Genomic DNA, 25875 nt, shown 5'->3' with positions numbered 1-25875 from the left:
CGACGGTAGAGCTGTCTCGTGTGGAAGTCACGTTTGGCGGCCGCATTATACAGAATGGAACAATTGAAGATGATTTGGAACGTGTTCCAGAGGGAAGCGACTGTCCAAAGCGTTTGGTTAATCGATGGAAGTAAAAATTAGTGATAGCTCTTTCATAGATATGTTAAAATGTGGTATACATTGGAATTTCGTTTGAAAATATTTTGTTACTCAGTATATAATACAAAAACATGTTGGTATCATAAATCTTGAATAATTTGCATATTACCGGATTATCGGCCCTTGTGGATAGGCACTGATCGTAATGTCGTATATTTGCCAGCGTAACATCATGCTTTACAGAGAGAAATAAATGAGGATAATTTCTCTCATGAAATAATGATATCATAACGGATACTAATGTATCCTAAATGGAGGTAATTTTGTAATATGCAAAGACGGAATCGTGATCAGCACACTGAGGCAACTATGCAGGTTAACGCGAGTGGTGTGGCTGTTCCCATATGTCATGATGGCAGAATCCGGCTAAATTTATTTTATGTTTATTCTGAAGGTCCTTGGGTATGGAATTTGCTAATCCATCCCCTCTGTCGCTATACAGCAGCTAAACTTACATTTATGGCAATGTGCTTCCAATGCTGCCCTATTCTAGCTGCTATGACGTACGTCAATGTAGCTCTGAACGACTGACGAAAGATTTCTGACAGAGGAACGAAGTGGTCGGAGTGGAGGCCGGGTATGATTATTCGTTCTAATACTGCCCACGAGCAATCAAGTTACATGACACCAAGTTCTATGTCACTAGACCACTGTCACTAAATCAGATTTAGTGTGTATATGATGTCTGGCAGTATCATTCAATGACATACCACTATAACGTATGCAAGGGTTCTGCTATCACAGGAGACACAACACGAACATGCCGCAGCCTCTAAGAGCGCTTTCGCTAAACGCATACGTCTTGAACGCCCTTAATTACTGAGAGGGCGTTAAGCAGAATAAAAACAAACAAAGCCCATAAAGCGTGTTTATAAATTTGGCGTTATCAAAAACAAAGATATGCTATCACGATATAAGCATACATTACACTTAACTGTCTCTTACAGTTTGATCGTCTTTAAATTCCCATAGCTGTTGATGGTTCGATAGACAATGTAAATGAATCCATTAAATCACATCTCTCTGTACACTTTCAACTGATTGGTACAATTGTATGTGGAGAGGCTACGGAAGGTGGACCGGAAATGAGTCCTCGTGTTCGCTCATTATCTTTTGATTATCTCGATAGGAATTGTGGCCCTGGACGGTCCCCGTGTGGTATGGTTAACGTTTCATCTAGTGATTGTCCCTGGTATTATTTCTGTACTCTGTCAACCCGGCAAAAGGAAAATCTAAAATCAGACGGAATCTTTGTCTTACTTGAGTAATGGATAGTTGGACTGTCTCCTTTGATCCTCACACGATCCTTGTAACTGTTACGCTAGAAATCATCCTCCATATGAATCGTACTGATTAAGGTCTTACTCGGCGGGTGTAGTTTAAGTGCAATACCTTTAGAACAATTAACATGATCGCAAAAGGGTGCTTCATTTGTAACCATATATTTTCCCAATGTCTCCTTGGACATTGCGTTAATGTTTGGCCCTGATGATCACGTGACCGATCGAAGTGTGCTGCTCTGTATCTTCGGCAGTATGTTTCAGTGAGACAACACTATACAGAAGACAAGAGTTATGCTATCACAAGGAAACTCAAAATCGCCCCCAAAATGACCTTCGGTGTTGCTAGAATTTTGGAAAGGTACACTCGTATCAATATTACCCTGAATGGTTTTATCCACTGGACTGCTTTATCAAAGGATACAAGTGGTATAGACTATTGTTTTTACTGAAGTCTGAATATATGGTATACCTTCATAACAATAAGCGACATACATATACATATAAAACTCTGGAACAATGCATCGCGATTCTGTTGTCCCTAATCCCGTTGATCTTCGCCAACACCGGATGGACGAACGTCCACTAAGATTCCATTACTTAGCGACAGACCGTCACTCTCTGATTAGCCCTCATGAATATTCATAAGAGGATTTCTTACACTGACTTGTCGCCTTTAGATACGCTTTAATTTTACATCAGTATGTATGTTGAACCAATGAATGATATCATCTGATATAGAAATCAATACGACACACAAGGATAGGTTTTTTTTTTCGAGATTTCTTAGTGTTCATTTTTCCCCATTTTTCTTTTATTCCACTCCATTTGAAAGTCAAAATGCATAAATAAATCTTATTAGGGTTTACCGTTTTCTGCAATCCCCATGGTTACTTTTTGTTGGTAATAACGAAGGAACCGGGACGCTTTCCCCCCAGGGTTCATTGCGTCGAGTGTAAGGGCGACAACTCTAGGAGTTTAAAATATCTTATTCAATTAGAATCTATAACTTATAATCTATAACTTATTTACGTTCACGAATTCATCAACTTAAACTTACTCATTATCATGTTGTATGTCATGAAATTGGGTAACGTTATACATATCGACAAGATTGATAGAATAATTGGATAATACCGGCGGAAATAGGTGTCGCTACTGTCATGTAATTTAAATGTTATTGATAATAATGGAACACAAAATATATTGGATAATACGGCGGAAATAGGTGTCGCTACTGTCATGTAATTTAAATGTTATTGATAATAATGGAACAAAAAATATCACCATTGTATTTGGATAAATATATGACAAACAACATGAAACCTTTTCATCTAAGCAGTATGATAGCTGACATGCAGCCACGTTTAGTAGCTTGCTGTCAATCTTAACAGTAAGTGACAGAAATCAATAGGAAGAGATCGAGTTACCCTGGCATGCATCGAAGTAAGCGCAATGGTGATAGAAAAACTGAGCATTTAAATATTCAATAGAAAGTTATCGAAATATTTTTGGAGAGTACCATGTGATTTTATGACTTGCTTGAGAAGAAATCATGACTTGCTTGAGAAGAAATCATGCCGGATCACAACATTGCCACATCATGACGTCATGAGCATTGCCCGTATTTTGACGCGACGTATTTATTACGGCGCCACAATACTCGACTTAGCCAATGAAAACAAGCTGCAGTAAATCACGGTAATGACCATTACAGAAATATTTCATGGCCGAATTCACCGGCTAACAAGCAGATTACGTGATAAATCATTATTGTAAGTAATCCAAACTGTTCTCCAGGGACTGTTTCTCGCATCAACGCTCATGGCGAATGATTCGGACTGTCTTGGATAATGATCCCCAAACTAACCATTTTGTATACACGATAGCTTCTTGAAACAATATTATTTATGCTATATATGGCTCTAATTGGGCCCACTTCTTTCGATCGTTGGGAAATATAATTAGTTGTTCAAAAGGACAATTTAGTCAACTCAGCTCTTTTGTGTTAAACACATTTTTGCTCCGAGGTTGTAAGCCGTGGCTTACCTGAGTAATTAGTCTTTCTAACTCCGCTACGGAGACAGGAAACCCGCCGCGAACCTAAGGCATTCATAAACTCATTACGATGGCCGTCACTCCATCACCATGAAACGCTAATGGCTTTTTGTCTCTAAAATTGGCGATGATATATATGTTCTATATCGCTGTCAATGCCAGACTTGAAGCCATTCTCCGGGAACTTGTATGGGGTATACTTGAAAAATGTATATGGCGACAATATATAGTTTTTGTCATGTGTGATTGCATTTGTGTGGAGAAATATTATAGTCTATACATTGTTTTGATTAGTGAAAGAAAGGTATCATGTCCATGGATACATTGACTTATGTCAAGTAATTTCCTGCTTATTAGACGTCTGAACGCTCAACCATAAATGACGTCATATCGGGAAATGTCCTTTTATAAAAAGGTTATGATAATATCTTAGTAGTAAATATGTGAAATGATTTTATTCAGTGCATTGGTCTTAAATAAATAAGCATCAAATCAAAAGGAATATCTAAGTGATAAAAGTTCCAAAATAATTGTCTATGGGAAAACTTCCAGCAATTCTCGGAAAAGATTTCCGAAGTATGCCGGTAATTTCCCCTAACTGTTGTGATTGTCACACGATTGAGAAATATCGGTAAACAAATAATCTGTATACCCTGGAGCTGTTCATCGTTAAACTTTCGATGGATACTGAAAATTACTTTTCCGTGTTGTTGGCGTGGAGCTCCGGTTAATGGATCACAATGGCCGTACTCAACATATCCGGATAGTCCAATTGGAGGACATTTGGATAAACTGATAAAGACGAGATTGAAAGCGAGTTGCATGCATTTTGTAACTCTCAACTGACTAGCCAGAACTGAAATTTTGATACTACCGAATCTTCACTTGCAAGGCTTAATTATCAGATAATGTGGACTAGCCTTACATAATGACCGAGGGCGAGCCCTAATTCGTTATTTTATATCTAACCAGGGTTGCATATCTCCATATGGACTGAATCTTTTTTTTTATGTATTAGATATGTAATTTTTTGACAATGTCAAAAAGATTATGCATATGAAGAACTATGGTCATAGAACGCCACTCTGAAGAACTCAACGTTACTACAAATTACGCGTTTTGGCTATGAAGTTCACAAGTCACAAATGGACGGAAACTTTGAGTGGATTTATGTATATATCGAACCCCACGTCACGTGGCCTTGCATTAGCAAAGGAGAATAGTGGAAAATCATATTTCATATAATATTTTATGAATATATTTGACAGATTCTGGTAGAAATGCATGGATACACTAATCACAGCACCGATAAATAGTTGTAGTATTCAATCGAATTGATTTCAAACGCGCATCAGCAACGATCGTAAGTCTTTTTTTATTTCACAGCACTTCAATTCCCATTTAAACTTGAATAAAAAATTTCGTAGATATTTATACATGTAAACCACAAATACGTATACATTTGTTTTATTGATCAAAGTTGGAATGGCAATATGTTTTTTATTACTTTTATCGCTCTATCAGTATAAAACTATATAGGATCACGCTACTATGTATAAAAAACTTCCGCAACATTGATATACCTGTATAAAGTACACAACATTGCAGTTAACTGTAAGAGCAGAGTTTTATGACGAAAAAAAAAACGAAATAAAAAGCCAATAAAACACAAGAGACATATATTGATTCCATAGACTGTTGATCCATCTGCCGTTGGGAAAATACATGACAATAAAACCGTTCTTGTAACCATAAGGTGTTGTTGTAAGCATATATCGTGTTCCATGGGGAAAAAAAACACAGTTTCTCAATACAATCGATGAAAAGCGAATAAGCACTATATCCGAAAAAGAAGACAATGTGGGCACAGAGTACATTCGTGAAAATAGCTATCCAGAGGCCCCTTAGGGAAAGTCTGCACTTCTATAATAAGGGCCCGGATAGACAGATGATAAGTTGGTGTCATTTTTTCGGCTGAATTATATTACTAAATTACCTCCCCTAGTTTGGAATTAAGGCATTGAACATGTTTAGAGCCAATTTTTAGTGACATTCTTATTAAATCTTTAATATTCTAGAGACTGACGACGAGACTGGCGTATGGAGTAAAAGAATCGGTATAAAACAAAAGAAGGCTAAGGAAAGAACCCTGTGGTGTACCAAACTTAGCGATTTACTATAGTGTGCCGGTTGGTTAATTGTATGTTAGATTAACGTAAACACATTGTGACATCATCAACTCCTACTCACAAGAGCACATAGCTATGTATTAATATGAAAACACGATATATAATTGTTAACTGTTTCATCGTCGGGCCAAATGAAGACCAAAAGAGGAACAAAAGTCCAATGATGTGAATTAGTTACAGTTTATATAAATTTGGACCTACCAGAGTGCCCATCATCCTCTATACTCAAGGGGTACCAATCACTTACGATCTTTACATCCTTGGACTATCTCATTGTAAAACTGAAGGCAGCTCAGAGGAAAAAATCTGAACCAATCACAGGCCAGCAAAGATTTCCTTTGACAACTACAGAAAGAGCAACCCCTAACTTCAAAGCCATACAGTTAATCACAGTGTACCGTTATATATCTCTATGGCTACTAAATTACCTGTTCTGTTCTGTTTGCCCCAATTTTACTATGAAATTAGTTCATGGATGTAGAGATCGTAAGTGATCGGAACCCCTGGATTACCGAGGATGATGGACACTCTGGACGGTCCAAATTGATATATACTGTTCTCAGACCCCTGTGACAAAGGTTGGATCAAATTGTATTATTCTCATTCATTGAAAATGTAATTGCTTGGAGTTTACAAATTAATTTCGTTATGATTTAAGATGTATGATGTTTTAAAAAAAAATGTTCTTTTGTCAAAACAAACAAAATGAAAAAAAAAATCAGAGACTGTGTCCTGCTGATCTTTGCGACGTAAATCTCCACGGATTCATCAAACACGGATTGGTCGGAGTTTACGGAGTATAACCACGTCCGGAAGTTCAGGAGAGCTGCAATCAACTTCAGTGTAATGAAAATTGTCAGTAGGGGAATTGAGGTTCTCTCCGCGAAATAGGTCCGTAAAGAAACCATCATTACAATGTTATTTGTTAGAAATTGAAGAGGCTGGTCCAACATCTGCTGTTAAGCCTGAGTCTAAGTGTCCCTAAATCCCCTCTGTCAACCAACCTGGCCAATTACAGCACCATCAATATCACATTTGCTATCGATTTCCAGCTCGTGACGAGATGTATCAACGACGCACAAGAAATTGATATTTGTCGCCGGGATTGCATCTCCCTATTTGACTTATTTTTTATCAATTGATTGATTTAGGTCTGTACGATCTGAAATAATTTGATCAGATTCGTCTGAGCGAATTTTCCTGTATCATTAAAGCAGGTTAATCTATCTACTAGTATAGCGAGGCCATCTTAATCTTTTTTTGCCAATATCAATGCGAAATGCATGTTGATGAGGCTGATTTAACCGGCCCGAGGCCATCTTAACTGAGATTAGCAGCAAAAAAATTCCCGGATATCGTTAGCTTCAATCAACAGAAATTTATTTTTCAATTAAAAGAAGTTGCTGTCAGTTATCCTTTTCAATTAATTGACATTCACATCCGTGCTAATTCGATAAGAGTGACGTTCCGTCGTAGAAATTCACAAATTTTGCAAATTATCAGCTTTAGGTGTAATGCGAAACGTGAGATATGCCAATCATCGTTATAATAAATAACATTTAATTTACGTTTTTTTAATTTACCATGATAGAATATTTCATGATGTACCAAACGTGTTATCTCGTTTAAGACGAATGAAAAGTTATCTTGCTGTATAGATAATACATAGATATTCATATATAGTCATATACATAATTAACATACGAATAGATGACGTAAAAAAAGTCGAAGCCTGCGCACAAATTATATTACTGTCAGTAATTATCTCATATATATATCATATATCTTCTATAATTATGTTATAAACTAGACATTGTCTAAACATGTTACCATGGCTAAATAAAATATATTATTAAGATATATTTATATAATTCGTTTAAATACGGGATATACCTTGCTCCTTCAATAGATGTTAAAATGGCTTGCCATACAGGCCACTAGAAGACACATTTAATAGTGTGTTCCGTCACCACCCTACTATCATTTTAAGAACACGCATATATTTGGGTTCGAAGTAAAGAAGCAGAGGCGATTGGTCATATGCACTAGTTCGAATCCCATGCGGGGCAGAAATTTGATAGTCAGATGTTCCTGGTTTCGTTTAGGTGACGGTGACAACGAACAATATATGAACAGATAATTTTAATAAAATTGTGTGGGGCAGTTGCCAGGTATTGACCGTCGTTCGGTGGGCTTTTTTCCTGGTTACTCCGATTTCAGGATTATAGTTACTTCCCTTTATTTTATCCGTCAATACGTAGTTTAGGGTCGCGATCAGAAAAGAATAGTAAAAAAGCAATTGAAGTCGCCATTGACAATCTTACTCCAAGGAAAAATAAACACACATTTCCTGATGACATTGCAAACCTTTTTGTTCTTCATTATATAAAGGAACTAAAGGAAATATACATTTCAATTGATGACGTTACAAGTATTCAAAGCAACGTTCAATCATATGCTTCATATGGACTATATGTGAGCAATTTGGCATTTGGCAGTTTGAAAATAAGCACAAATTGTGTAATTTGAGTTTACTGATAGAGACAAAACACAAAACAAAGTATACGTACAAGATTGAAAACTGTAACAACTAGCAATATTTATTTCAATTTTAGTGAACGTTTTTGGAAATCTAAATGTCCTGTAGATTTTTGAAATCAATTACCCACAGATCATTTTAGATCGTCTGCCCAGTGTATTTGCACGTGAACAAGGCGTTCTGCTGATAAGGCGACAAATCTGTGTTAGCGAAGTCAAATGTTATTGTTCCTGTCTCCGTGCAGACCCTAATTTGGCGACTAATCTGGACCCGGTACACATCACTTTGCTATAAACACTCTTAATGCCATTTGACAGATTCATTTGCACGAGGACAGCGCGTGGCATGTTCCGAACATCACGATCTCGGATCAATTGAGTTGAACATCAGCGACACTTCCAGTGGGAATCCGAAACAACGGAAAATGTTAGCACAGAACCAAAATGGCTACTGTACATGTAGTTAAAGTTTTTATTTTAAATAAATGTCATCGTGCTTACAAATGCACTTAAAATCACTGTTCAGTTGGCAGACAAATACACCAAACTGTCCTAATACAAGGTCTAAAATAAAATATTTGATCATGGTAATAAAAGAAACGAAAATGACAATGTCAATTTAAAACAGCTGTTGCAAAATGCAAACATTTTGAATCGAAGTATATTTTCGACTAACAGCATCGAGAAAAACATCCAGTGTCACTTAATATTATCATTTCAAATATTTGTTCCTTTTTTACATATCTGACAAAACAAAATATCTCGTGTGGAATAGTATTTAATGAAAGAAATGATATATTATGCGTATGCTCCGGAAGTGAAATTATGGTCACCGGAAATGGATTTACGTCGATCATCGGAAAACTGTAACCCAACTGTTATTGAACGCGACACTGCTTGGTGAACCTTAATAGGTCGTGTTTCGGAACTGTGACTTCTAATCAGAAGTTCTGTGTTCGTGTCCTGTGTGGGTATAAAATCCATTACTTAGAGGTTAGATTCGTATCGACCATACGATCCTTCGACCACGCCATAATGAACGGAAGCTGCGCGAGGATCGTTACTGCAACTGTTACAATATCCTGGGCTCAGCGTTTGTGTGACGAACCGTTAAATTCGGTGTAACAGCCACTAATTATTATTTTTCTTCCTTTATTTCCTTATTCGAGGGTCTGAAGATTGAATTGAAAAAATGACCCGTTCGATAGAAAGGTTACAGGATCCAGTGTAGCTAGGTCAATTTTGTAAATCAATTTTGCGAGAACCGTTTTTTGTCCTATTGGAATGGCAGTTGCAACGATTCAACGATTTTATTTTACACCCAGACACATGATAATGTGTAACATGAGGGATAAAACAAATACAAAGGTATAGGCATGACAGGATGGACAAGTGTATGTATGTAAACAAATACCCAGACACATGATAATGTATGTAACATGAGGGATATAACAAATACAAAGGTATAGGCATGACAGGATGGACAAGTATATGTAACATGAGGGATATAACAAATACAAAGGTATAGGCATGACAGGATGGACAAGTATATGTAACATGAGGGATATAACAAATACAAAGGTATAGGCATGACAGGATGGACAAGTATATGTAACATGAGGGATATAACAAATACAAAGGTATAGGCATGACAGGATGGACAAGTATATGTAACATGAGGGATATAACAAATACAAAGGTATAGGCATGACAGGATGGACAAGTATATGTAACATGAGGATATAACAATACAAGGTATAGGCATAGGATGGACAAGTATATGTAACATGAGGATTAACAATACAAAGTATAGGCATGACAGGATGGACAAGTATATGTAACATGAGGGATATAACAAATACAAAGTATAGGCATGACAGGATGGACAAGTATATGTAACATGAGGGATATAACAATAAAAATACAAAGTATGGTATAGGCATGACATGACAAGGATGAGGGACAAGTATAGGCATGACAGATGGAACATGAGGGATATAACAAATACAAAGGTATAGGCATGACAGGATGGACAAGTATATGTAACATGAGGGATATAACAAATACAAAGGTATAGGCATGACAGGATGGACAAGTATATGTAACATGAGGATATAACAATACAAAGTATAGGCATGACAGGATGGACAAGTATATGTAACATGAGGGATATAACAAATAATCAAAGGTATAGGCATGACAGGATGGACAAGTATATGTAACATGAGGGATATAACAAATACAAAGGTATAGGCATGACAGGATGGACAAGTATATGTAACATGAGGGATATAACAGATACAAAGGTATAGGCATGACAGGATGGACAAGTATATGTAACATGAGAGATATAACAAATACAAAGGTATAGGCATGACAGGATGGACAAGTATATGTAACATGAGGGATATAACAAATACAAAGGTATAGGCATGACAGGATGGACAAGTATATGTACATGAGGGATATAACAAATACAAAGGTATAGGCATGACAGGATGGACAAGTATATGTAACATGAGGGATATAACAAATACAAAGGTATAGGCATGACAGGATGGACAAGTATATGTAACATGAGGGATATAACAAATACAAAGGTATAGGCATGACAGGATGGACAAGTATATGTAACATGGGGATATAACAAATACAAAGTATAGGCATGCAGGATGGACAATATTGTAACATGAGGATATAACAAATACAAATAGGCAAAGGTATATGTAACATGATAACAAATACAAAGGATGGACAATGGACAAGTATATGTAACATGAGGGATATAACAAATACAAAATATAGGCATGACAGGATGGACAAGTATATGTAACATGAGGGATATAACAAATACAAATATAGGCATGGACAAGTATATGTAACATGAGGGATATAACAAATACAAAGGTATAGGCATGACAGGATGGACAAGTATATGTAACATGAGGGATATAACAAATACAAATTATAGGCATGACAGGATGGACAAGTATATGTAACATGAGGGATATAACAATACAAAGTATAGGCATGACGGATGGACAAGTATATGTAACATGAGGGATATAACAAATACAAAGTATAGGCATGACAGGATGGACAAGTATATGAACATGAGGGATATACAAATACAAAGGTATAGGCATGACAGGATGGACAAGTATATGTAACATGAGGGATATAACAAATACAAAGGTATAGGCATGACAGGATGGACAAGTATATGTAACATGAGGGATATAACAAATACAAAGGTATAGGCATGACAGGATGGACAAGTATATGTAACATGAGAGATATAACAATACAAAGGTATAGGCATGACAGGATGGACAAGTATATGTAACATGAGGATATAACAAATACAAAGTATGGCATGGAACAGATGGACAATATATGTATATGTATAGGGGATATAACAAATACAAAGTATAGGCATGACAGGATGACAGTAACATGAGGGATATAACAAATACAAAGGTATGGACAAGGTATAGCATGACAGGTGGACAAGTTTGTAACATGAGATATAACAAATACAAAGTATAGGCATGACAGGATGGACAAGTATATGTAACATGAGGGATATAACAAATACAAAGGTATAGGCATGACAGGATGGACAAGTATATGTAACATGAGGGATATAACAAATACAAAAGTATAGGGCATGACAGGATGGACAAGTATATGTAACATGAGGGATATAACAAATACAAAGGTATAGGCATGACAGGATGGACAAGTATATGTAACATGAGGGATATAACAAATACAAAGGTATAGGCATGACAGGATGGACAAGTATATGTAACATGAGGGATATAACAAATACAAAGTATAGGCATGACAGGATGGACAAGTATATGTAACATGAGGGATATAACAAATACAAATATAGGCATGACAGGATGGACAAGTATATGTAACATGAGGGATATAACAAATACAAAGGTATAGGCATGACAGGATGGACAAGTATATGTAACATGAGGGATATAACAAATACAAATATATAGGCATGACAGGATGGACAAGTATATGTAACATGAGGGATATAACAAATACAAAGGTATAGGCATGACAGGATGGACAAGTATATGTAACATGAGGGATAACAAATACAAAGTATAGGCATGACAGGATGGACAAGTATATGTAACATGAGGATATAACAAATACAAAGTATAGGCATGACAGGATGGACAAGTATATGTAACATGAGGATATAACAAATACAAAGGTATAGGCATGACAGGATATATGTAACATGAGGATATGTATAGGCATGACAGGATGGACAAGTTGTAACATATAAACAAATACAAAGGTATAGGCATGACAGGATGGACAAGTATATGTAACATGAGGGATATAACAAATACAAAGGTATAGGCATGACAGGATGGACAAGTATATGTAACATGAGGGATATAACAAATACAAAGGTATAGGCATGACAGGATGGACAAGTATAGTAACATGAGGGATAACATGAGATAACAAATACAAAGGTATAGGCATGACAGGATGGACAAGTATATGTTACATGAGGGATATAACAAATACAAAGTATAGGCATGACAGGGATGGACAAGTATATGTAACATGAGGGATATAACAAATACAAATGTATAGGCATGACAGGATGGACAAGTACATAACTTTATTGTATAGCAATTACTCTCAACATTTGTACACTACACATGTATGAAACACAAAGTATACTTATTTCATTCATGGTTTAATAAGAAAAAAATCCTAAATGATAAATGTAGAATATTTTGATTTTATAGTAGCATCATTATTACGATAGAAGTAGAGGATTAAGTTTTTTAAGAAAAAGGGAGAGTCCATTTAGGACATTCTTATTACAAACTGATATCAAACCTTTCATCTTATTATCATTTGGGTTAATTCGGAAGTAGTTTGGAATAGTTTGGCATTATTTGAAAATAATGAAACTCATTTCCAACAATTTTCCAAGCACATATTACAAAGTCTATCTTCTTTAGGAATATTTCGCCATCTGCCTGTTTCAACGGGGAACTTTAAGTTACAGGAACGTATTCTGGTTATTTACAAACTGTTATTTTCGGACAATATTTTCAAATGCTTCTCAAATTTTAATTCAGTTTTAAAAATTAAATAGAATTGTCCTCTCGGTGAGTTCTGGGCATCAGAAGGAATGAGTCCCATTTTCTGGTAGACAAAGAGCTAATTTCATTAAAAATTCTACTTAAGTTTTCATCAGTACTTAACAATTTATTCCAAAAACGAGCCATTTGAAGTTTGACACTTAATACCAATGGAAACCGACCAAGTTCTCCATATACCATGAAAATGGGTGCTAGATCTTACTCTCAATATCCTTTTACAGAATTTCAAATGCACTTGTTCAAATTTCTTTAGATTTTCAAACCCCAGACTTCCGAGCCGTACAAGAGAATTGTAAGTCAATTGGAATAGCCTGTTTACGATTTTTGATATAATGCAAAAAGGGATTTTTGCGCTCGATCCATAAGTCGAACTTTTGCTTTTAAAAAGTTTCCATTGTAATTAAATATTACACCAAGATATATAAAATTATCCACAATTTCAAGTGTTGCATCTCGCAAATAAAAAAAGATTTTGTGTTGACTTCCGCTTACAGAAAATCATAACTTAAGTTTTGTCAACATTTACCTTCAGTTTCCAAATATCACAATAATGTTGGAAAATATCTAACTCTTTTTGAAGTCCTTCGGGAGTTTCTGCAAACAGAAGTGTATAACAAGACGTATCAATAAAAAGCTGTAACTCAGATGATGTATCTTCAGTTATCTTTGCGATAAGAACGCTCTTCAACGACTTAAAAAAAATTCTAAATCATTTAAGAATAATGAAAATAGAATAGAGGAAAGATTTTCGCCTTGTTTAACACCACTTAAACACGGGGGAAAATCTGATACTTTTCCATTGTGTTTAACACATGACTTGATATTAAACATTTGCCTTTCATATGTTATTTTTGAAGTTTCATCCATACTCTAGCTCGCCAGCTTGCATGTCTGTTCGTTCAATGATTTCAGATCTGATCTTTTTGCTGGCTTTTGCTGATAAAATTGTTTCAGATTTAAAACTTTGACGCTTTTATGAAGATATGTAGATTTTTACTCTCGAACAGCTTGATCTGTTGTGGTATTTTAAGGATAAACATATTTGGTCATTTCAGAACCAAAAATTTTAATATTGTTAAATAAAATAATTTGACACAAGTTGTATCCACTCGTTCAGTCTTTTATTACATAAAAAATCATTTAAATGTCCTTCACAACATTCATACATGTTTCAATGCTATTAGAAAGCTAACAAGCAGAACGTCTCCAGTAAGCCTATATCTTTCTCTTGCATTTAGCAAGAGAAGCATAGTTATTTTTAGGTCATCTGATCCGAAGGATCAGGATGCATGACCTATAGTCATCGTGCTTCGTCCGTCGTTGTGCGCCGTGCGTCGTGCGTCGTGCGTAAACTTTTGCATTTAAAACGCTTCTCCTCTTGAGTGGATTACTTCCATATTTGGTGTGAAACATCATTGGGGAGGGACAATCATATTTCATATAAATGAGTAAGGTCTGACCCCAAGGGGTAGAGGGGCGAGGCCCCAAAATAGGAATTTTTCTTAATTTAAGCTTTAAAATCCTACTCCTCCTTCATCCTAAGATGGATGTCATCCATATTTGGTGTGAAACATCATTAGGGAAGGACAACCATTTTTTATTTAGATGAGCCTGTTCCGATCCCTAGGGGCTGAGGGGAAGGGCACAAAAAGGGCAAAGTTTCTTAATTTTAGCTTTAAAATCCTACTCCTCCTTCATCCTAAGATGGATGTCATCCATATTTGGTGTGAAACATCATTAGGGAAGGACAAAAAAAATTTATTTAGATGAGCCTGGTCCGATCCCTAGGGGCTGAGGGGAAGGGCACAAAAAAGGGCAAAGTTTCTTAATTTTAGCTTTAAAATCCTACCTCTTCTTCATCCTTGAATGGAATTCATCCATAGTTGGTTTGGAATATCATTGGGGAAGGACAATCATTTTTATATAAATGAGCCTGCTAGGGGTTTAAAGGGATGCCGAACGACATGCAAACATTTGCGTAAAAATTTTGGTATTCCAAGATGGCCGCTGGCCCACTTCCTCTTTTCAGGTTTCGGTCTCCGATCTCAATGAAAATTGGTCTACATGGGTTTTTAGAGATGGTGAACAACATGCAAACATTTTTGTAAAGATTTTGGCATTCAAAGATGGCCACTGGCTCATTATCTGTTCGTCATGTTTCGGTCTCCGATCTCAATGAAAATCGGTTATAGGGGTTTAAAGTGATGGCGAACAACATGCAAATATTTTGGTAAAGATTAGATTTTGGTATTCTAAGATTGCCTCTGGGCCAACTTCCTGTTTTTATATTTCTGTCACTCATTTCAATGAAAATTAGTATATACGGGTATTAAGGGATGCTGATCAATATGATAAAAATTTTGAAAGATTGTCGCTGGGCCAACTTCCAGTTTTCAAATATTGTCTGCAGTTCATTGAATATAAAAGTACCTCAACATTTCTTCCAAGATGTTACATTGTGCAACTGCATTCTTGATTTGTTGCAGGTGGGGATGGGGAGGGAGAGGGTCGTTTGGGGGATTATGTAATGGTGTCCATTACAATGAGTATTTGTTTTAGCTTTAAAACCCTACTCCTCCTTAACCCTTAAATGGATTTCATCCATATTTTGTGTAAAACATCATAGGGGTAGGACTATCATATATTATACAAACGAGTTAGGTCCGACCCCTTGGGACAAAGAAGCGGGGCTCAGAGGGGGAACTTTGATGAAATTTGGCTATAAAAGCCTACTCCTCCTTAACCATTGAGTGGATTAAAGCATCCATATTTTGTGTGAAACACCACTGGGGAAGGACAATCATATTTAATATAAACGAGTTAGGTCCGACTCTTGGGTATAGAGGGGCGGGGCTCAGAAGGGGGAATTTTAGGTGAGGACAATCATATAAAGGACCTAGGTAAGACCCATGGGGATAGAACGGCGAGGGTCAACAATGGGAGCTTTGCTGAAATTTGGCCTTAAAATCTGGACGAAGGGCTAACAAGTTTGTTGAACCAGAAACTTACATATTCAACTAAGGAGTTACTTGTATTGTTTATATTAAATGCTAACCACTACTTCATACTCAAATACAAAATAACAAAGTCACAGTATAAAGTTTAGTTTAAACATCCTTTTGTTTTAATAAAATATGTTTAAACTAAACTTTATACTGTGCCTTTGTTATTTTGTGCCATGAGTAAGATGACCGTTAAGGCCCATGGGCCTCTTGTTTAAAATAAATTTTCCGTGCCACTGTGGGTCATCAATTTCAAAATGGTGATTTTTATATAAGACTTGAATTTTTCGGGAGTTCCGAGCGCAATATTGGGAACTCAAATCCAATGCGAGACTTGGCATGAAACATTGACCTGTTGATAAGTGCAGTAGCTAGATTTCATTCCAGAATATTTTATTGTCTGGTGTTAAAAACAATCGGAATTTTAGCTAGATGAATCAACCTAGAAAAAAAATCGTCTGAGTTAAGAGTTACTAAATATTACTGCAGTGTTAGTACAACAGTAATTTTATTATCACTTTATTCTCGCAACAGATACAGATTTGCGCGTAATTTCGCAATAAAGCTTGATCGCGAACTCAAATGAGACGCGAACATGTAGGAATGCGCGAATGTCATAGTATAGATATACTATGTAATGATATCATATAATATCGCCAATCCTGAGATAATCACGCTGTACATAGTGCCCAATACATACATCACAGTCAACAGGAAATTAGAACGGAAACAAAAGTACAGGTTCATTAGATAAATGACGAGCTATATATTCCTAATGGCGGATCGCAAGCTGTCAATTAAACTTGCTTGGTACCGCCCCCTTTTGCAAGTGAACTTTGCCGCAAATTCGAATGCTCCGCCATGACAACCATTTGTTTACGTCGACACTGTAGACTTGTTTGGCGTGTGTAATTTGAAAATACGGGTTTGCGTTGGTGTTAGAATAAATATAACAGCAGCAATCGACATCCTGATAAATTTGTTTGAAATGCTTCATTAAAGAGCATTGGAGAGAGAGTGCGCATGCGCAAGGGATGGCTGTCTTCCGACGACCTCCGCAAATTGTTGGCTGAACTTGCTAATTTACAGGAACCCTGTGGTAACCTAACGTAAAATATCATTGTACTTTCGCTTCAGAAAAACCAACAGATCCACGTTTCCCCAAATTTTCCTGTTCGAAACCCCAATTCATTGTATACGTTATATCTCATCAAACGTTTCCCGCGAAATGCCACGCATGTTTTTTCATTGAGTGCTAACTTCCGGTGTTTCTGGAGTTCTCAACCATAAACCACTTCATTCCTCTACACCAGTTCGAACTAAAAGAGAAACCTACAAAAAGCATAAAAATAAAACCTCTACGGGTGCTAAACATCAACTATCAGTCAATACGTAACAAACAACACATGCTTTGCAACATCTTAGACAGCTCCATACCAGATATTGTAATTAGTACCGAGACTTGGCTGAAACCAAACATCAAAAATAATGATTTTTTTTCCAGCAGGTTTCAAAATTTTTCGAAAAGATCGTACTCAGTGTGACTCCAACAAAGATGGCGGAGGTGTACTCATTGCTATAAAGGAAGATCTTATTAGTGATGAAGTTCACAATCTCACGCCAAGTGACTCATGTGAAATGGTATGGGCTAGAGTATCAATAGTAGGGAGTAAAACTTTATACATCAGCTCCTTCTATCACCCGAAAACCTCTGACGAAGAGAGCATGAAATCATTTACAAAATCAATACATGAGGTCTCTAAATTAAAAAACGCTACAATTGTCATAGGAGGAGACTTCAATCTGCCTGGTTGGGACTGGAAGAACAAAGTCCTTAAACCTAAGACAAGTTACACCAAAATTCTTTATGACTTTGCAAATTTATTAGACGACACCGGCCTAACCCAAATTATCGAAGAGCCCACCCGAAATGAAAATGTCTTGGACTTGATTGTAACAAATAGCCCAAATCAAGTTACTCGCACAGAGATAATCCCAGGCATATCTGACCACAACATCGTATTTATAGAACTCAATATCACACCGTCAAAACTTGTGCAACAACCTAGAAAAGTACCCCTATATAATAAAGCTGAGTGGAACACCATTAAACACCAACTAGGTAATATCTATAAACACATGCTAGACATGATCGATTGGGATGTAAACTCATTGTGGGAGTACTTTAAAACTGATCTCACCAAACTTATTAACGATCACATTCCTCAAAAAACAATAAAGCAAAAAACAAACCTACCATGGGTCACACCAGAAATTAAGAAACTAATCAAGAAACGCGATGGACTTTACTTAAAGTCGAAAAAAAACTGGGGACTTAAAACTAAAATCAAAATTCAAAGATATAAAACATCTAGTACAGAAAAAAAACTACGAAATTCTTATTGGGAACACATTGAAGAAATAATAAACCCTAAAGCTCCTTGCCCAAATAATAAATCATCTAGTACAAAAAGATTCTGGTCATACATCAAGGCTAAAAGGACTGACCACTGTGGAATATCCCCATTAATCCGTATTTACAACACCTGAAACATTCACAGCCCAACAGTTTAATACTAGATGTGCTATGACTTTTGACCACCCTTTTCCACCTATGCCTGATATAGTCATACATGAAAATGGCATTTTAAAACTACTAAAAGAACTAGACCCCCAGAAAGCTGCAGGGTCCGATGACCTAAGACCTAGGGTATTGAAAGAACTTGCAGATGAAGTAGCCCCAATACTATCCTTGATTTTCAACAAATCCATTAAAACAGGCCTAGTCCCCAATGGAAACTGGCTTACATATCACCAATCTACAAAAAAGGACAGAAATCCAACCCTGAAAATTATGACACAAATAATATCCTTTATCCGCTTCAACATGGCTTTCGCAAATCTCGTTCATGCGAAAGTCAGTTGATAGAATTTATCGATGATGTATCAAGAAACCTTGATGAGGGAAATCAGACTGATATCCTCATTATGGACTTCGCAAAGGCTTTTGACAAGGTCAGTCACTCCCTCCTCATCCATAAATTAAAGCACTATGGGATAAGAGGAAACGTTGTCACTTGGATAGAGAATTTCCTTCTTGGTAGAAAGCAGCTGGTTATGGTTGAAGGGGAGGTGTCTGATTATGTCAAAGTCCACTCCGGTGTGCCCCAGGGATCGGTCCTCGGAGCTAGTTTATTTCTTTACTACATAAACGACATCCCTGTCGGCCTAAACTCCACCATCCGTCTGTTTGCAGACGATGTTATTGCCTACTAAGTTGTCAAGTCTGACAGTGATGCTGAAACTTTACAGTAAGACTTGGACAAACTCTCGCTTTGGGAAAAAACATGGAAGATGTCCTTCCACCCAAGCAAGTGCAACGTTTTGTCTGTACACAGAGGGAAAACTCCAATCAAACATAATAACATTCTCCATGGACACACATTAGAACACGTAGATCAAGCCAAGTACCTGGGCATAACAATACAACCAAACCTTAAATGGGACTCACACATAAAAAACATCACTACAAAAGCCAATTCCACACTGGGCTTCTTACGAAGAAACATCAAAATAGGTTCAGCATCAGTTAAGTCCCAGGCATACAAATCACTAGTCCGTCCATCCCTAGAATATGCCTGTACAGTATGGGACCCTTACACCCAGGAAAACACAGAAAAATTGAAATAGTACAACGTAGGGCTGCACGTTATGTATTACATCTAGTGTAACTGATATGCTGAAAGATCTTAAATGGCGTCCTCTTGCTGAAAGACGCAGAGAGTCCAGGCTCTTCATGATGTACAAAATAGCTAATAATCAAATCGCCATCTGTAAACAAAATAGACTCATTCCAGCAAACAGGCAATCCAGGCAAGCTCACCAACAATCATTCCAACTTTCACACTGTAAAACCCAGGTCAGAAAACAATCATTCTTCCCTAGGACAAAATCTGAATGGAATAAGATCCCAGCACATATCATATGGTCCTGCTCCACTCCTGAACAATTCAAGACTGCTCTCCTGTCAGTATATACCCAATATTAAAATAAACATGTCATTATCTACTGACTTTACCGGAATCAACTCAAATCCCATATCTATCTCTCTCATGACATTATCTTTAATTTGTTGAAGTTGGTCATTACCAATTAGAAAAACCTTTCCTGAACATGGAAGATCGATGGAAAGTGGATAAAAACACCCGAGGCAACAGCTGATGTGCTAAAAGACCACAGTACTTACGTGTGTACACATTTTTTCAAAGGTAAAACTGTATGTAAGTAACTCGTTATATATTCTGTTGTGCATATGTCATATTTTATACCAATCACCAAGAAGTGTTAGTTCTAAATTTGTTACTATCAAAATTTCTGATTGTTCGTACACGTACATATATATAGAGAATAGATTTCTACATGTTTAGTATCTTACAATATACAAGGTTTATTTTGGTGCGAGACTTAGGAAAGCCGAGATGACGATAAGAGACTTAATAAATATTATTATTAATAAGCCTGTACCCAGAGTCAGTGCAATCGGTTATTAATTTACGATATTGGTACTGTACTTTAAAGGCCCATGACCTTTCACGGAGAAAAATATAAAGGTTTCTTAAAAAACATTAATAACATCAGAAAATGCATACCGATGACCTAAAATAAGATTACAACACCAAACATATGCAAGATTTCCTGCGTAATATATGAAAACAGTGGAGAGTCGATTCGCTGTTTTGCCGTCTGGCGCAGTGATAGTCAACTACCGCGCGGTATTTAGGACGACGGCGGGAAACAGAATACGTTTGTTTGTTTGTTTGTTTGTTTGAGTTTTACGGCCCATCGACAACTAAGGTCATTTAGGGCCAAACTACAAGTCATGCATTAATATCAGGATAAAAGTTCAGGGTAAGAAAAAGCAAGTAAGGACTAAAACACAGATTGTAAACAATAGTTTGATAAAAAAAGAAGGTTTGCATGGGATAAAATAAATTTGGCTAAAACACATGAGAAAACTCATGCACAATGTTGATGAAACGATGAAATGTTGAGTTGATACGATGTATGATGAGAAAACGTTCATATTTTGCTTAAAATACCGATCTCTTTGAGATAATTAAAAATACGATTATGTCTCACGGCATGAAACAAAGTGTACATGTCGGAGACATCGTAGTATTTATCTCGTATGTGTTTAAAATCAATACAATGCAATAAAATATGCTCCACTGTGAGAGGAGAATCACATGCATGGCATGTAGGAGGATCCTCCCCTCTCAATAGATAGGAATGTGTAAAATATGTGTGTCCAGTTCGGAGCCGAGAGAGTACAACTTCCTCTCTGCGGTCTCTCCGACTGGACAGTTTAGGATTAAGTGTAGGTTGAATTTTAAACAGTTTATTGTTTGTTTCGGTAGACCACCTTTGTTGCCAATGGTGTTTGATGGCTGACTGAATTGAAGGTTTGATGTCGGTGTATGGTAGTTTCAAATCTGTTTGTGCTAGGCGAAGAGCAGTCTTAGCTGCTTCATCAGCCTGTTCATTCCCCTTTATACCCACATGACTGGGAATCCAGAGATAAGTAATTTGATTTTTATTAGATAATCGAAATGTTCGGATTAAAAGATTTTGGATTAGAGTATTTCTAGGGCTTCTTGATTTCAAAGCCTGAAGAACCGAAAGAGAGTCTGAACAAATGATTGCCTTTTCAATGCGGTGTTCTTCGATATGGTCAAGCGCCAGACCGATAGCACATGCTTCCGCAGAGAAAATGGAGGCAATATCCGGGAGTCGGATAGAGGAGCAGTGATTAGATGTACAGCATGCTGCCGCAACTTTATCACCATCTTTTGATCCGTCAGTGTAGATCTGAACATGGTCAGGGAAAGCCCTAATGCACTCCCGAAAGGAGGATTTGTGTTCTTCGGGTAATGCACTGGATTTTGCCCTCTCATGTAGAGATAAATTGATATCAGGTGTTTGAATGAGCCATGGTGGTACATCCGATACGGTGTACTCGTCAATGGTGTTGAAAGTTATATTAAGTTCCAGCAAAAATTTTGAAATTCTGATGCCAAATGTTGGTATGAGCTTTTTGATTTTGTGTAAATATTTCTTGGTGTTGTGGATTGAATACAAGGTTAAATGCAGGATTTTTGGGGTTGGATTTCAGTTGAGCAGCATACTGTAAGGATAATTTCTTTCGTCGATCGTCTAGAGATGGCTCATTAGCTTCCACATGGAGACTCTTCACAGGTGTTGTTCGAAAAGCTCCAAGTGCCAGACGCAGTCCCTGATTCTGTATAGGGTCAAGCATCTGTAGATAGGAGCTGCGAGCCGATCCATAGACAATAGAGCCGTAGTCAAGTTTTGATCTAATAAGTGCCCGATAGATACGTAGAAGCATTTCACGGTCTGCACCCCAATCAGAATGGGAAAGAACTCGTAGAATGTTCAGCGCCTTCGAGCACTTATCCTTCAGATGTTTGATATGTGGAACAAAGGACAGTTTCGAATCAAATATTAGTCCAAGAAATTTAGTTTGTTCAACTACTGGAATTTTAATTCCATTGAGTGTGAGGTCAGGATCATTGTGTGGTTTTCGTTTTTGACAGAAGTGCATACAGACAGTTTTTGATCTTGAAAATCTAAAGCCATTTTCGTCAGCCCAATTTTGTAATTTGCCTAAACATTGTTGTAGTTGCCGTTCTATAGTGTGCATGTTTTTTGATCTGTAACAGATCAAGAAATCATCCACAAATAGAGACCCTTCCGTAGATTGGCCAAGACATTTGGTTATGCTGTTAATTTTTAGTCCAAAAAGTGTGACGGACAAGATACCACCCTGAGGGACGCCCATCTCCTGTGTTTCTGTTTCTGAATAAGTTGAACCCGTTCGAACTTTGAAATGCCTGTCAGATATAAAATTTGATATAAACTTTGGCAAATTACCACGTATACCGATATCATGGAGATCGTTCATGATTCCATATTGCCAAGTTGTGTCGTATGCCTTTTCAAGGTCAAAGAATACGGCCACAAGATGTTCTTTCTTGGCAAATGCTTCTCGTATAAATGTTTCTAGTCTAACTAAGTGGTCTACCGTTCCCCTGCGGTTTCTAAAGCCGCTTTGCGAAGGACTTAAAATATTGTTTGATTCCAGGAACCAAACTAATCTGGTATTTATCATACGTTCTAGAGTTTTACAAATACAACTCGTCAATGAAATAGGACGATAGTTATTGGCATCAGTAGCATCTTTCCCGGGCTTCGGAAGGGGTATAATAGTAGATTCCTTCCAAGACTCAGGAATTTTGCCAGAAGAGTAAACTTGATTAAATATAGTTAAAAGACATTTTAGTGAAGAGTCTGGTAATTGTTTTAAAAACATATATGGAATTTCGTCTGGTCCAGCTGCCGAGTCCTTTGATTTCTCAAGGGACTCGAGCAATTCTGGTATCTCGAAAGGCCTATTGTAACTTTCACTATTGGAGGATTTAAAATTAAGACATCTCTTTTCCTTTTCCTTTTTAAATTTTTGAAATTTTTTGGAATGATTTTTGATGGATGAATTTTTAGCAAAATTTTTGGCAAAGGCGTCAGCTATTTCGGATTTTGAAGAAAATATTTTATTGTTGTTAATGAGGTGGGAGGATGGTGTTGCTTTTCTTTACCCACTGATTTTTCCAATCATTTCCCAAACTTTCTTCGAAGATGTATTGGAATTAATTTTTGAGACGTACTCTTTCCAAGTACTTTTCTTGTCGGATTTGATAGACCTTCGAGCTTTTGCTCTCCAAATTTTAAAATTGTTATAGTTTGAGACGGTTGGCGAAGCCAAGTACCGCCTCAGAGCGGAATTTCTACCAGATCTATTGATAAATGAATCATTTGAGAGACGAAACTTTGTAGGTTTTGGCACGGATTTTGGTATGGTTTTTGTAGCGATAGAAGTGAGCGCTTCTGTGAAAATTTTAATGGGGTCATCGAGGTTCAAAAATTTATCCTCAATGAGCTCCTCTGCGCACAAATTTTTAAATTGAACCCAGTCCGCCTTATGTAGATTCCAACGAGGAATAGGCTCCTCAAGTTTTGGTGACCATATGTTTTTAAGTATAATTGGAAAGTGATCGCTCCCACAGAGATCACCGTTGACCATCCAATCATAATCCAGAAGAATTGATGGATGGCACAACGATAAATCAATGTGGGTAAGCGAGCCAGAGGCAGGGTGTAAATATGTTGGGGCATTGGTGTTATAAAGACATAAGCTGTTTTTATTAATAAAATCTTCGATACGTCTACCTCTATCGTCAGTGCCTGGGGAGCCCCAGAGGCTATTATGACCGTTAAAGTCACCCATGATAATATATGGCACTGGTAGTTGTGATACGATGTTACTCAGTTCATCACAACTAAATGGAGTATTTGGAGGTAAATATATAGAACAGACTGTTATTTTTCGGTGAAGAGTTGCGCTTATAGCAACAGCTTGTAAGGTGGTATTTAGCTGAATGTGTCTGTGAGGGACGTTTTTATGCACCGCCACCGCCACACCACCTGATGGGCGGCCACCTGTTGTTGGAGTTTTTGTGTATAGTGTAAATTGTCTGAGATTGATGGTGTCTTTCAGCATTATTTCTTGAAGGCAGAATATGGATGGGTTTTTTGTTTGTATAAGATGTTTTAATTCTTCTATGTTCGCTTTAAATCCGCGTATGTTCCATTGTATGATAGTGTTTGTCTCTATGTTGGTCCCTGAGGATAGTTTGTCGGACCGACAGGACTACTTGAAGTAGGTTGTTTGGTGGCGATAAATGTGTTGTCACCAAACTCGCTGTCGTCCGATAGAACATCATAGATGTGACGTCCAAGGATAGGGTCATCTGATCCCTTACTGGGTTTGTTGTTTATTGCAGGGAGCCTCGCCAGCTTTACCTTGGTGGTTTTTGTCTGGCGTTGCTCCTGCGGTGGTGTATTTGCTGGTCGCTTGGCTTTCTCAGGGAGTTTTTTTACGTCAATAGACGGTGAAGATGTAGCACGTCTATGACGAGCGGCGGTAACTTTTTTTCTAATGTTCGGTGTTTGGTGTTGTGCAAGTTCTGGAGACGCCGGTTGGATTGACGTTTTAGCTCCAGGTGGTTTTTGTTGTGGTTTGTGTTGGGGCTTATATGGACCAGACTTGAACCTGTTCGGGTCCCCCATGATCATTTTGCAGGTCTTAGCATCAGCCATATCTGGGACATCATTGTCCCAGTTAGGCTTGTCAACCAAGGCCTGGACCGACGCATGTTTGACGGTGACACTGTCAACAGGCGTCTTTGCGCGGGTGATCTGAGCATAGGTTGCCACATTCAGGTCTGAACGCTCGACTATCCTCCTAGCCTCGGGGAAAGAGACACCTTGGGTATATTTGACCCGTAATATCTCCCTCTCCCGAGTCCAGGCGGGACAGGTGCGAGCAGACGCAGCATGGTCACCCCCGCAATTG

The sequence above is a fragment of the Argopecten irradians genome, chromosome 1, assembly GCF_041381155.1.
Source record: "Argopecten irradians isolate NY chromosome 1, Ai_NY, whole genome shotgun sequence".
In the NCBI taxonomy this organism is placed as follows: Eukaryota; Metazoa; Mollusca; class Bivalvia; order Pectinida; family Pectinidae; genus Argopecten; species Argopecten irradians.
This window is presented reverse-complemented; position numbering follows the sequence as displayed.